We start from the raw sequence: 14,511 nt of genomic DNA, 5'->3' as shown, positions 1-14,511 counted from the left end.
AATAGCGTAAAGACCAAGTACCTAAATCTAGTGCATCATGTGTACAATTTCTATACAGAAAACTATAAAACATTACTGAGAGAAATTGTAAAAGAGATAAATTAATTGAGGAGTATACTCTGTTCATGGATTAGAATTTAAGATGTTGGTTTTCTTTATGTGGATCTATAGAGTTGATATATAGATCCAAAACACATTAATCCCAATGGTTTGTTTTTTTGTTTTGTCTTTGTTTGCTTGGATTTTTTGAGGGGGTGGGTGGAGGTGAAATTTGACAGGCTGATTCTAAAATATATACTAAGGAGGGGCACCTGGGTGGCTCAGTCAATTGAGTGTCCGACTTCAGCTCGGGTCATGATCTCACAGTTTGTGAGTTCGAGCCCCGCATCAGGCTCAGAGCCTGCTTAGGATCCTCTGTTCCCCTCTTTCTGCCTCTCCCCCATTCATTCTCTCTCTCTCTCAAAACTGAATAAACATTTATAATAAGATAAACTAAAATATAAGATAAAATAAAATATATATGAAGAAGAACAATGTGGAAGGATTTGCTACAGTTGAAAACAAGGATAAACAAATCAACCAGTGGAACAAAACAGGAACTGCTGAGATAAACCCATCCATCTATGGGCCCCTGGTGTATCACCACGAAGTTGACATCACAGAGAAAGCACAGACTTTTCAATAAATGGTGCTGGGTCAATTGAGTATCCATAGTGAAAAAAATACTCTTCATCGCTACGTTATACCGTATCCTAAAACCAAGTCCATGGATGTGCATGTGAAATGTATGTGTGAGAGATAAAACAACAAAGCACCTAGAAGAAGACTCGGGAGAGAATAGATTCACTTTCCTAAACAGGACACAGAAAGTACTATTGGTTAAAAAAAAAAAAAAAAGGTGACAAATTGGACTCCATTAGAATTAGAAACTTCTGTTAATCAAAAGGCATGATTAAGGGGGGGCCTAGGTCAGTTAAGCGTCTGACTCTCGATTTCGGCTCAGGTCATGATCTCAGGGTTGTGAGATCCAGCGGGCTCTGTGCTGGGCACAGAGCCTGCTTAAGATTCTGTCTCTCTCGGGCTCCTGGGTGGCTCTGTGGGTTGAGCATCCGACTTCAGCTCAGGTCATGATCTCGTGGCCCGTGAGTTCGAGCCCCACGTCAGGCTCTGGGCTGACAGCTCGGAGGCTGGAGCCTGCTTCGGATTCTGTGTCTCCCTCTCTCTCTGCCCCTCCCCTGCTCACGCTCTGTCTCTCTCTCTTTCTCTCTCTTTCAAAAATAAACATTAAAAAAAAAAAAGATTCTGTCTCTCTCTATCTGCCCCTCCCCCTGCCCCCTACTATCCCCACTTACACAAGTGCAAATGCACTCTCTCTCTCTCAAAAAGGCATGATTAAGAGAAGGGATAAGTAAGCCACATGTGAGAGGAGTCATTTCAATACACACATCTGATAAAGAGGTTTTATTTAAAAGAAATATGAAAGCTACTACAAATCAGTAGGAAGACTTTGAATAGGAGCTTCACAAGAGGATATCCGATTGGTTGGTAAACTCCTGAACAGGTGTGCAACCTTATTAGTCATCAGGGAAATGCCACCTAAAACCGGAACGAGGTACCACGGCACATTCACCGGAGCGTTTAAAATTGAACACCAGTGTTGGCGAGGGTGGGAGCAATGTCGGGGGGCTCCTGTGCAGGGCTGGAGGGAATGTGCAGGTAACTTCCATCTGACCCCCCCCCCCCCCCCCCCCCCCCCCGCTGTATCTCCAAGTGCCCATGGCCCAGCATCTTCATTTTGTATCAGATGCCTGTTGGGAACCACCTCAGACCCTCTAGCCTCACCTTGCTTACTTTTTTTTCCCACTTCAAGTGCAACCTTCTGGCTCTTCCCATTACCCCCCCGGGGCTTCTCTGCTACCCCTGAAGTGTGAGGTAATGAAGGACCAACCTGGCACCCACAGACTTGTAACCAAAGTGTCGGGGAGTTAACACACTTGGGCTTCCTCTTTGATGATGACAGATGCGAGCCAGTGGGCAAATTCTTCCCATCCCTCATCCCAGATGGACAAATCATATCCTAAAGCCTCTTGTAAGAGGGTCCCATGGGCCCAGCAATCAGATGCTTCTGGTGCCGAGTGGTGGCCAACCCAGAAACTCATCCTCATGTTGGCCCTCTTGCCTTCCTCTCTCCTTCCCCCCCTCTCCTTTGACTCCGTGCGACTGCACCCCCTAATTAAGAAGTACCACCTGGGGTGCCTGGGTGGCTCGGTCGGTTGAATGTCCAACTTCAGCTCAGGTCATGGTCTCACAGTTCGTGAGTTCGAGCCCCGCGTCGGGCTCGGTGCTGACAGCTCAGAGCCTGGAGCCTGCTTCGGATTCTGTGTCTCCCCCCTCTCTGTGCCCTCCCCACCCCCCCCCACCCCCGCTCATGCTCTGTCTCTCTCTCTCTAAAATAAACATTAAAAAATTAAAAAAAAAAAGATGTTTAAAAAAAAAGAAGTACCACCTAAGCTTTGGCCTCAGACTCTGTTTCTGGAGGGCCTGGGCTGAGATGCACTCCCGGGTATATACCCAACAGAAATGATGTATAAATGCACCAAAAGACATCTATAATATTGTGGTCTCCATGGTAGCCCCAAACTGGAAACCCGTATAACCATTGTCTGTAGAATGAATACATCAGAGTATATTCAGATCCTGGAGGCAATGAACAAAGGAAGCGGGCACTGAACAAATGAACAAATAAACCAATTGCTACCATGCCACAACGTACAGGAATCTCATCAACATAACACTGAGCAAAAGAAGCTGAATGTGGTATTATGTTCTGGGGTGATTTCATTTACCTGAAGTTCTAAAACAGGACAAATTAATGTATGCCGCTAAAAGTTAAGATAGAGGTTACCCTTGGAGGTAAGGACTGGAGGGGGGTAGGAGGGGGACCCTGGGGTGCTGGGCATGTTCTCCCGGTTTTGGATGCTGATCATAGAAGTATGTTCAGTTAGTGAAAACTTGTCAAGTGGAATACTTACGATTTCTGTGATTTTTTTTTTCTGTATGTAGGTTCCATTCACTTTAACAAGAGTAGGACATTAAACATGTGCTGGGCAGGTCCCCGGATGGGACAGGATTTGCTTGGTGGGGCGTGTGTTGCCTTGTAGGGTCCTTACCCACTCCCTCCTGTCTCCACTCCCAGAGCTCAGACTGTCCCCACAAGGGGGGGGGGGGATGTCTTCACCACCCCAGGCACCTGATGCTTTCCACCACCCACCCTTTCCTTAGGGCTGATGACAGCTTCTTTGCTACCCCAGGATTGCTCTAGAGTGCAAACCTAATCCCCTTCCCTATCCTCAACTGTCCCGGCTCAGTACCACCACGGTGGGGGTGGGAGGGTGGGGGTGGGGTGGGTGAGGGCCAACCCTTCCCAGTGATATCTCGGCAGGGAGACCATTTAACTGATGAGTCATGAGTCATTTAACATCTGTGAGGTTGAGGGAGGGGAGTGGCTCATGAGCCCTCAGTGCCCACAGCTGTCTTGGGGGGAAGCTTGTCCAGACCCTGGGGTTCCTGGGCACACTGGTCAGAAGAGAGAAATGGAGGCGAGAGGTGACTTTTGGGGGAGTCTGGGACTTTTGTGCCTTCCTGAGTCACCCTGTGTCCTTCCCTGGCCCCTTTACAAGCATGGCCTTGTGTACCTCCTGATGGTGGTGGGGGGGGCGCTGTGGGAACCAGGAACGTTTGGAAACATGAAAAGTTGGGGTTTGGGCCTCTGCTCTGGAACTGGGCTCTCCTCTCCCTCCTGACGGTCCCAGACCTATCTTGCTGGCCAGCCAGGAGGCTGGGCACCCCTCTGGCCCTGGCCTTCACTCAAGGACACCTGCTATTCCAAAAGATGCCACCAGAGGGCAGCTTCCCTATCCCTGGTTTGAACCCCGGTGGCCTGCCTCTTTCTGATGTCAAGTGATCTACGCCTCTGCTGGACTGCGTCCTATGGGGTTGGAGAGGGCAGAACAGGCTTCCTCAGACCAGGACCAACCTCCTGGGACCACTGGAGTCATCTGGGAGGTAGAGAGTCCTTCCCAAGGGCTGCCCAGGCTCCCTCCTGCTGCTGCCTGAGTGGAGAAGCTTGCCTCCTGGCCTGAGAGACACAGGGGAGGCCCCCGGGCCTGTGGGTGCTGGCCTGGGTCAGGAAACTCATAGTGAAACCAGAGAGATCTTGTAGTGAAATTCATTCCGCGCAGCACACCTGCCTGGGGCGGGCCTGGGGAGGGACTGGAAGGCAGGAGAGCCGCCTGTGGTGGCGGTGTCGTGGGGAGGGCCCAGAGCCTTATCTGATGGGCCCCAGCCTTTCTCACAGCTCAGTGGAGCCGCCCTGACAGGCCGACCATGGCCCGGTGGGCAGGGGCTCTGCAGGCCCGTGGGCCCAGGCGCCCCACCTGCCCAGTAGGCAGGGAGACAGTGCGCCTGGGAAAGGCGCGGGCGGTGGAGTGGGTGCCACTGGAGTGGAGCGGGTGCCCAGGAAGGCCCCTCGAGGCCCCGGTGTCTCAAAACACCAAGAAATGTCAATACCAGTTGCAAAAAATTGGGGCAATCTAGGCGTGCCCTTCGAACAAACTCACACTTTTGATGTAAAAGTGTGACTGCACATCGCCTGGTACTGCTTGCATTTGAGAATGCATCAGCTCCTGGGACCGGCAGGAGGTCATTCCATGGGTGTGGACTGTCTTTAGTCCTGTGGGTGGCTTGGGGGCCACGTGTGGAACATCACTGGGGGACCACACAGATCTGAACGTGACGCCCTGGACAGGATGGCTCTTTGGCTGCCCCCCCCCGACACACACACCTAGATCCCCCTCCTGTGGGGGTGCCCCCTGCGCTGACTGATGCCAGGGTCGGTGGGGAGAACAGGGGGATCTGACTGCCTGGGGTTGTGGATGTGAGCTGCTCTGGAGAAATGGGGTCCCACTTCTCCAGGGATCCTGTCTGATAGGGCCTGCAGGGTCCCGGGTGCCCCCCAAAGGGTCTGAAGAGAAGCAATCTCAATGTCAGAGGGGTCCGCCCACCCTCAGCCCCTGGGCGCCCTCCTGAGACGGCCTCTGGGCACAAGACACCAGCCACTCTGGGTGGGCTGGGCTGAGATCTGTCTCTGCTGCCCTGCTGCTCCCGAGCTGAGAGCTGACGTGAGTCACGGGGGGGGGGGGGGATGGGGGGGCAGGGGGGGCTGCTGGGAGCCTCCAGTCTACCCAGCACCATTGCCAAGGGCCCTTACATCTGTTGGAACTCTTTCCGAAGATGAAGATGGTGTGTTTTCTTGGGGTTCATCTTACAGAAGAGAGGAGTATAAAGTGAGGATTCTCAGGGCCTCAGTTTGCTCCAGCCTGACCTTGGGTGGGGGCACAGTTAGCCTAGCTAAGCCTGGCCAGGCTGTGGGAAAGGAATGGGCTGTCGTCTGGGGGAGATGTGGCAGGGCTGAGGGTCCCATGGGCAGCTTCCAAGTGGATCTTCCTTCACACCTGGGCCTCCTTCCCTTCCCTTATCCAGAGGACACCCTCCCTCTTCCGCTGAGGCAAGAACCTGGGGGGTCTCACCTCAACTCCTCCCTATGCCCCGCCTCCCGTGAGCACCTAAATCTGGTCAATCCAATCAGACCCATGGCCCCAATCTTATAATGTCTTCTTGCGAAAATAAAATTCACAGCCGATATAACTTACCTTCATAAGTTAAAAAATCGATACCGTGTTCTAACTTCGAAACCAGGGAGAAATAAAAGGAAAGTAATGAATAACTTCATAATGTGTATTCGATTATGAAAAATGCTTGGGTATGATCTCCAGAGGACTCAGACGCTGCTGGTGATGCAGGAGCTTCGCAGCTAGAGCTGCTGCAGACACAGACAGGGATTGGCACAGCCTCCCAGGCTCGGATGCCCGCGGAGGCCACTGCATCTTGGGGACGTGATTTTACAAACCGGGGAGCAACGCTTGGTAAATTTCCAAATGAAACAAGGTTCCATCTCCGCTGGGTTTTCATGCGTGTTGCATCCCTAAGAACTTCTGCGTTGGAAAGTGGAAGTAGCTTCCAGACTCCGATCAATACTAACAGAGTTTTCACCTACAGCAGGATTCCTCAGCCACGACGCTAGGCATAGGCTGCTGCACCGTAAGATGTTGGGCAGCGTCCCTGGCCTCCACCTGCTACATGCTGGTAGCACCCCCACCCAGGTTGTGACCATCAGAAACGTCCCCACACGTTGCCAAAGTTCCCCCAAGTGGCAAAATCACTCCCCCGTTAGGAACCCCTGGCCCATCTGAGTGTCCAGTGGAATATTTGCACGCTGTGTGGGATGCGGGTCATCTTGCCGCGGGGCAGAACACTGCTCACATCCCAGGTCCCCACCGCCGATGCCTACAGCACCCCATTACCGCAGCACCCAGCGATTTCCCCTCCGTTTCTGAAATGCCTATGGGAGCAGCAAGCCACCGCTGAGAGCTTCTCACCTACCTGGTTCTCGAATCCAAGGCGGGGCGGGCGGGCAGCCATGCCCAGAAGCCCCTTCCTAGCACACTCTTAATACCTACTGTTCTGAATTCTCCCTGGGGCCCTGTCACCGCCCCCTCGCTGGCCCCTGCAGGGCCATCTGGCCCATCCCCACCACAGCCCCCATTGTCTCCAGGCTCCAGCCTCGCCCGCCTCACCCCTGCTGCTGCTCCCTAATTCCAGCCTCCCCCTTCTCCTCTTTTCCTCACTCTTTCGCTCTGGGTTACCCTGGAGCTCCATTCAAGTCTGGAGGAGCTTTCTCTTCCAGAAGGAGGTGTCCTTCCTGGGGAGCCCTTCCTGAGCTGTCCCCTCCCCCGCACGGGCTGGGCCAGCATTTCCTTCCAGGTGTCCCAGTGCCCATGGGAGTATCCGGCCAGGCCACGTTTCTCCTCCGTCCCCCGCCCCCTCTCCACCACCTTCATCAGAGTCTGGCTCCAAGGAGGTGGCACGACTGAGTCTGTGGTTCAGTTCAATTCTATTTTCATTCACGGAGGACTCCTGTACCCCACCACCACCACAAATCTGAAGGGGGTCATGCTAAGGGGTAACCTCTCCTGGGCTACACCATTGAAGCAGAGCAGCTTGGGAGCGACCTGGGATCTCGTCCCCCCGCCCAGAGCTTCTGCCCCTTCTCCTGTAGAAATGGGGGGAGGGGCAGTAGGTGGACATTGGAATTTCTCCGGCCAAAAGTGCCAGGAAAGACCTGCTCCAATCCAAGTGAAGCTGGGGCTGAGGGAAAGCACTAGGGAGGCAGAGGGGCACCCTGATTCCTACCAGGGAGGAGCCTTTAAGAGGCTGGCCTCCAGTCCAGCCTCTGGCACCTACCCTTTGTGGAGCCTGAACTCCCAGCTCCGGAGGTGTTCTTGGGGCACAGAGCGTGGGCATGGGCAGTAGTCACAGGGACCTGGACTGGACTTTGCCTCATTTGTCCCTCCCCCCCACAACTCTGCATGCCCCTGACCCAGGTTCACACCACTCCTCAGCCCTGGGTGGCGACTCCATCCTGTCCTGTGGGTGTCCTGGCTATTGGCACGCTTCCTCAGTGCCGTGCAGGGACTGGAGGCCAGGTTGGGGCGGGGGGGGGGGCGGATCAGGGAGGGGTGCACAGGTGGACAAGGCCCCGTCCAAGCTGTCAGGGTTGCATGCACAGTGGTGAGCGACGTCTGGGTCCTGGGAGGAGGGAGGGAGAGACCCTGATCCCCAGAAGACTGGGAAGTGAGCTCCTGTCTCTGTTAGCGTTTGCCAGGTCTCAGTGCCCCCAGCTGCGAAATGGGGAAAGTGACCCTTGTCCTCCTGTCCTGGTTGCTATTGGAGAAGGCGGAGGGCATACCTGAAGTTGGTCTTTTCAGGCCCAGGGGGCTCTGGAGTCCCAGGCCCCAGGCAATGCCCTGTGCTCTGGGTCATGAGTGCCCCATGCCTCAGTTGGTTGGGCTGCCTACCAGGCCTTTCCCCCAGTTCCTCAGGCTCCTCTTGGTGACGCAGGCAGCTTGGCCCTGGCTCAGCTGAGGTTGCTTTTGGCTGATGTGGATGTACCCATTCCTGGGCCTGGCCTGGCTCCCACACCCCTTTCCCCTGCCCACTGTCCTCAAGAGTCTCCCCCCCCCACCCCCGCCTCATTCATGTGGGCCTTGCCTGTGAGCTGGCTCTTCCTAGGCTTCTAGCTAGGGTGCCAACCTCCTGGGTGCCAACCTCCTGGGTCCTTGCTGGTCCTCAACCTTGGTCTTGTGCTTCTGGTCCAGGTTTGTGAGGCCCAGTGGGAGGAGATGGGCAGAGAATCCAAGGTGTCATTGAGCCCTGCCCTCCACGCCTCCCTCCCCAGAGTGGACCAGCTGGTCATGACGCACCTGGGGATGGGGGTGGGGCTGGCTGGCAGGAGCTGGTCTTGGTGGGCACTGGAGAAGGCCCTCTGCCCAGAGGGTCTCAAGGACACCCCCTTGGGCCCCTCGTAGCATTGTCACCATGTGTGGGAGGGATGAGCCTTGAGAGAGGGTGTGAGAGTGACTGTGTGGGCGGGAGCCCCAGAGAGCCCGCTGGGGGGACGGGTCCGTGAGAATGTGAGTAGGTGGAGACCAAGGCCAGCGGTGCCCTTGCTATTTGGGACAGGTCCAGGGAAGGAGTTTTGGGATTGGGGACACAGTGCATCAGGAATACTGGCCACTAGGTGTCACCAGGAGCCCATGGGACAGAAGAAGCCTCCTGGTGAGTGGCCTGAGCCCCTTGTCTTCCCAGGTGTGCCCACTCCCACCGGCAGGGGCACTCCCTGGTCTGTCTGAGCATCCACCAGCAGCACTGAGCTGGTGGGGAGGCGGTGCCCCATCCAAAAAGAGACATTTTGCACGGAGGCGGCCCGTCCTACCTCCCGCCCACACAGACCCTGGCTGAGGACACAGCTGAGGGGGTGGGAAACAGCTCCTGGCCACCCGGCCCCCTCCTGGCCCTGCTGCTTTCTGCCGGCACCTCCAGGGGAGCCCTTTGACCTGCACCCTGGGCCTGCCTGCCTGGGGAAGGAGGAGGGTAGAGTCCCTGGCACCTGCCCACCTCTGTCTCCACCCAGGCCCAGCTCGGCAACTGGATTCCCAAGGCCCCATTCAGCCTCCTTCAGACCCAGCCCCCACCCCCTGCCATGCACTCACCGATGCCCTTGCCCATGCATTCATGCAACGTTCAACAAGGACCTACTGTGTGCCCGGCACTGGGGATCCAGCCACACACAGGACAACTGGACTCCACCCTATGGAGCTTGCGAGCTGTAGAATATTAAAGTCGCCAAATAAATTAACCAGAGAATGTGTAATGGAGATGCTGTCACGTAGGAAATAAACCATGAAGTAACTGGGAGGGCTACTTTGGGGGGGGGGTTATGAACAGGTAAAGAGGAGAATCAGTCATGTGAACATTCAGGACAGGCAGCTGGAACAGCATGTGCAAAGACCCTGAGGCAGGAAAAAGCCAAACCTGTTATCAGTGAAACACTGAGGCCTTGTGTAGAGAGGGTGCAAGGATCGAGATTGGAGGGTGGGAGGAAGCAGACCAGAAAGAGCTTCAGACCACATTGCCTTCTTCTCCCCAAGGACACTCAATGGGGAGAGGTCTCAGGGGCTATCCCTTCTGCAGGGTGGTGGAGCCTTCCTGCTGGAATGTGGCTGACGGGCCTGTTCTATTCAGAGCTCATGATGGCCACTGAAGAATAGGAGGGCCCTCATGGGGGACCTGAGAGGACCTGGCCCTCATATCCCCGTGGGCTGGTAAGTAGGTAAAACCCCAAGAGGGCCTTTCCCCATTGGTCGAGGGCTCCCCAGAGCAGGGCAGGGCAGGGCTGGTCTGTCTCAGTTCCCAGGCTCCTGGACACTCTTCTTGGCTGAGAACAAAAGGAGGGGGTAGGTCAGTCAGAGGGAAGGGCGCAGAGTTCCTGTCCTGAGTCTCTCCACTGCTCAATACCCTGTAGCGTCTCTGCACCCTTCGGAATAAATCCAAAGGCCTTCCCATGGCAATAGCCTTATATGCGGTCCCCTAATCTGCCTCATAAACTGTTCTTGTCCCCTGCTTGGCTCCAGACCCACTGCTCCTTAAGCAGGCACACTCCTGCCTCAGGGCCCCTGTCCTTATTGTTCTCTCCGCTTGGAATGCTCTTCCCAAATACCCTTAGGGCTCATTTCCTCACCTCCCTCAGATGTGCTCACATATCACCTTCTCAGGAAGTTTTCTCTGTTCCTGCCTTTGCAGAGCACATCCCCAACCCCCTCTGTACTTTCTGCCCACAATGTCTTGCTTCTCTCTCCCTGACCACCATCGGAAAGTCTGTATGTTTAACTTCTTTCCTTTTATTGCCACCTCCCCCACTACCTGCACTAAACCGTAAGCTCAGTGATCTGTTTTGTTCACTGGATCCAGCCCACCCAGCACAGTGGCAGCACACGGCAATAAATACTTATTGAGGGAGTGAATGAAGGAAGGAATGAATGGATGAGATGAGTGGGACAAGCCTATCCCCATCCCTCCTGGCCGCCATCGGACATCCTTTGGTCTTAGCCCCCATCCACCTCCAGCAGAGCCCCAAGGTCCCCAGGCTTTGTCATGCTGCCATGTCCTGCCATCAGCCCTGGAGGGAATTTTAGGGAGGTGGCCCCCATGAGGGGCTTCCAAGGACCAATCTAAGCTGGAAGTTGTGGGCCAGACTGGGGGCCGCAGTGGCAGAGCCACTGACCACGGCACATCTGTTTCTGCTTTATGCTCCTGTGAACCGCAAACCCCATTCAAGGGCTTCAGGCCCCCCTGCCTGGTGTGGACTGTGGGCGTCGTGATGTGCCCGACAGGTTGCATGGAGCCACCAGGGGCACGTGGGAGGAGGTGGGAAACCTCATGGTGGGGAGGGACAGGCCACAGCTGTCCTGCGTGCTCTGGGGGTGGAGTCGGTGGACTCTCAGGGGGAGAAGCGCTTGTATCAGGGTCTCTCCAGGGAAAGGCCCCTGGGAGCCCCTCATACACATGCCCTCTTACTGGAGGCTGTGAGTAAAAGGGGGCAGCAGCCCCCATCAAAGGGCCAGGCTTCAGGGCACCCCAAGGCTGCTCAGCTCTGAGGTGGATGCTGTCCCTGTGTAGAGCCTCGTTTGGTTTCCAAGAGGTACTGAAACCAGAACCACCCCCCCCCCAAAAAAGTAATATTGAACACCTAGCAGGAGATGATGGGTTGAAACTCAATGAATTGTTCTAAAAGATCTGACTCCAGTACCCTCATAAACAGACTCCTAGAGCTGAAGGGTCAACATCTGGCCTAGGGATTTAAATATCTTTTTGGAGAAATGTCTTCACAAGCCCAATACTGAAAAACAATGCTCTTTTGGGGAGGAAGATGAGGCAGCACCAACTTTTGGGAACCCTTGGAGGGACCTGCGGGAACCCCAGGGGTTCCCTGGAACGTGGTTTGAAAATCAGATACACCCACCTACCCACTGCGGTGAAGGGAGCCCTTCCCCCCCCCCCTACAATGGCTTGTAAAGCCAGTCTGCCGTGCCTGATGTTCCCAGTAGGGGTCACTGCTCGGAGGTGGTCCCAGCCGGGCCTGGTGGCAGCGAGGACAGCTCCAGACCCCAGTGGGCCACGGGCCTCAGCCTCGGTGCCAGTGACCTCTAGCCTAGGTATGCTCTGAGCCAGGGGCCACCGCATGCCTTCCCAGCGGACAGCCAGCTTGGCCAGGGCTGATCAGGAGCCCTCAGCTGTAGGACAGCCGCCAGGGCCGGGGCCATAGGGACTGGTAAGGGTTTCTGGCTAAGGCCGGACGAAGCCATTCCAAGGGACAGCTGGAGTGTCTCTCCAGTCAGCACCTGGAAGGGGGCCAGGCCAGCCTCGGGCTCGGGCCAGACACATGTGAGTACACTCACACACACACAGAATGTGCCCACATGTGCCCACAGTCGCACGGTTCACACATGGATGCCAGTGCACGTTCACACACGTACCCGGTGCACGTAAACGCACCCACGCATAACATGGATACACACGAGCGTGGACTAACAAGCACGTGGATGTACGCACGTGCGGATACACATGCACGTGGACACAGGTGTGCCCGCCTCACTCTCTCTCCCCCCCCCCCCCCCCCCCCCCGGGGCACGGATGGAGGAAACCCATTTGGGTCCAGTGTGTTCGGGGCGAGTTCAGCTGGGGGAGGTGGCCTTTCTCCCTCCAAGTCACGGCAGCGCCTCCTCTCCAGGCTAGCCTTGTCCCAGCCTGGACCCGTGGGTGGATGTGTGTGGGAGGAGTAAGGGGCAGCTGGGGTGTCTGGCAGCCTCTGGGACATCTCTCTGGGGTGGGAGGGAGCAGGAATTGCGCCTGTATCCCGGGGAAGTGAGCTGGGCACAGGGCCTGAGGCGGGAGTTGGGGGGGGGGGGCGCTGCCTGACTCTGGAGGAGCTGTGCTCACTGTCATTCCAAACCCACTCCCTAGGGCAGGTAAGATGTGGGAGGCTTTGCGGTTCACTGGGTTACAACCCCCTCCTTCGGGAAGTCAGCCCAGCCCTCAGCCCGCCGTCCTCTCCAAGGGGGAGGTTGGGCTTATTGACTGTCATCTCAAATCTGAGAGGGCTTTGGGGGCTGGAGCACATGACCTCCTAGTCCTTGCTGTTCCCGGCCACACAGGCCCAGGCATGCTGGGCCATCAGCCCAAGGGTGATAACTGAAATCACCTGTGGCATGACAATTGGTTCCCCCGCCCGTCGAGGGACCTAGAGCCATGAGATGGTGCTCTGTAGCCCCCCAGCCCCTCATCCCAAGGAGCCCCCTCTGGGGTGGGCTCTCTTGAGTCCAGCTCACTGACCAGCAGCCCTTGCCCACAGCCCTGGGCAGGGGACACAGTTCTGTCACCTCCCCCACCAGATCAATACCTCCGAGCCTGCTGTCAGCAAATCTTTGACCTCTGACCCGGCCACACAGTGTGACCCCTGAACCTACCGGTCTTTCCACCAATCCTTGCTCTGGTCTCTGGGGTGGCTGAGGAGAGGTGACTCCCGGCTACGGCCCCGGCTGTGAGGGGAAGGGAGTGTGTGGCTGTCAGCCTCCAAGGTCCAGCCTCTTCTCTTCACTCCACACTCAGGGACCAAGTCAGCGGCCGCCCCTGGGGCCCTCCCTGGTAGGACCTCCCTTGCCGGCTAATAGGCTGGGCCTCAGAGCTGAATATGCCAGACAGCCAAGGGCTGTGAATGAAGGATTTGGAGTCCCTTCTGGGTACCTTCTGGGGCTCAGGGCCCCTGGGAGGTCAGGGGAGGGACTCCGGGCATCCTATCTCCTATCTGAGGCCGGCAAAGGCGTCCCTCCCTACCGCCTCCCCCAAATTGCAATGCACCAGGCCAAGGGCCTGAGCCTTGGAACCTTATAGCATGGGTCTGGCTGAGAAGAACCCCCAGGATAGGGAGAGTGCAGCTGGGGATAGCATGTAGTTCCCATAACCCCCACAGCCGGGGCACCAGCCACAAGTCTCTGGGGGACTGGAGGGCCCCTGTCTTCCTATACAGGGGTCCCCCTTCCTGCAGCCAGTCTCCCGGACCAATCTGGGTCCTAGCAGCCCTGACCCGAGAATGAGGAAGAAGCTGATCAGAGGCCCCCAAAGTGCTCCCTAGCCCCATCCCCTTCAGCTGGGCCAGGAGGGTCACTGCTCTGGCCTCCCTGTCCTGCCCGTCCAGCCTGCTCCAGCCCGTTGCCCCATTGAAATCCCCTGAACGACCCTGCAAAGCGATTTGGGGAATCCCGGGCTCCTACGTGGACACCAGTACCTGAGACTCTGGCCTCAGGAGGTCTGGCCAGGACAACAGGACCACCAGGTCGCACACCATGTCACCCTTACCTGGGTGCCTGTCTTTGGACCCGTGGGTGCCTCTACGCCGGCTCCTGCTTCTAAGAAGAGACCTCTCCCCCACACAGGTGTTCCGAGAGCCACGGGGCCCAGCAGCCCTCTGTCCTGGGTCCGTCTGTGTCTGCAGCAGGGGGAGGGGGAACGGCCCAGAAGCTCCAGTGATGAGATTCCTTCCCCATGCCTCCCCCCCACATACGCCAAGGTGCGGAAGAAGGTGGGTGAGGCAGGATGGACAGGGGCTCCCCACCAAGACGGGAAGGCAGCTGAGGAGTACTTGGAGGCGTGAAGACATGCTGCCGATGAGGAAACCGAGGCTCAGAGAGACCGGAAGGGGAGTAGCCAGGAAGCGGGCTCAGGGTCAGGGAGTCCTCGTTTCTCCCCTGACTCCACCGGCCTCCCCCAAGACCCCCAGCAGGTGCCCTGGAGGAGGAATCCTGACCCACTGCAGGGCCCCCTCAGGCCCTGCCTATCTGCCTCCCTGGGCCACGTTCAGGAGCCTCGAGGGGCAGGTGTGTGGTCAGCAAGCCCTGAGGTCAGCGGGCGGGACGGAAGCATCCATAAGGCCCCAGCATAGCATTCTGAGGCCCTTGGCCACCCTGCTGCCCCATCCAGGCAGTTTTCTGAGCTGTC

General features: G+C 56.7%; 1 long non-coding RNA gene across 1 annotated transcript; it reads right to left on the bottom strand.

Annotated features, from left to right (window-relative positions):
• Nucleotides 1-9,326: 9,326 nt before the first annotated feature.
• On the bottom strand, nucleotides 9,327-13,343 carry LOC109494822. The gene is made up of 2 exons (XR_002149900.3): nucleotides 12,984-13,343; nucleotides 9,327-9,895 (listed from the first exon to the last, which is right to left on the bottom strand). It is a non-coding gene; the product is annotated as an uncharacterized LOC109494822 (long non-coding RNA).
• Nucleotides 13,344-14,511: the final 1,168 nt, after the last annotated feature.

This window comes from Felis catus, chromosome E2 (assembly GCF_018350175.1).
Source record: "Felis catus isolate Fca126 chromosome E2, F.catus_Fca126_mat1.0, whole genome shotgun sequence".
In the NCBI taxonomy this organism is placed as follows: domain Eukaryota; kingdom Metazoa; phylum Chordata; class Mammalia; order Carnivora; family Felidae; genus Felis; species Felis catus.
The sequence above is the reverse complement of the archived record's forward strand: the minus strand, read 5'-3'. Positions and strand labels throughout refer to the sequence as shown.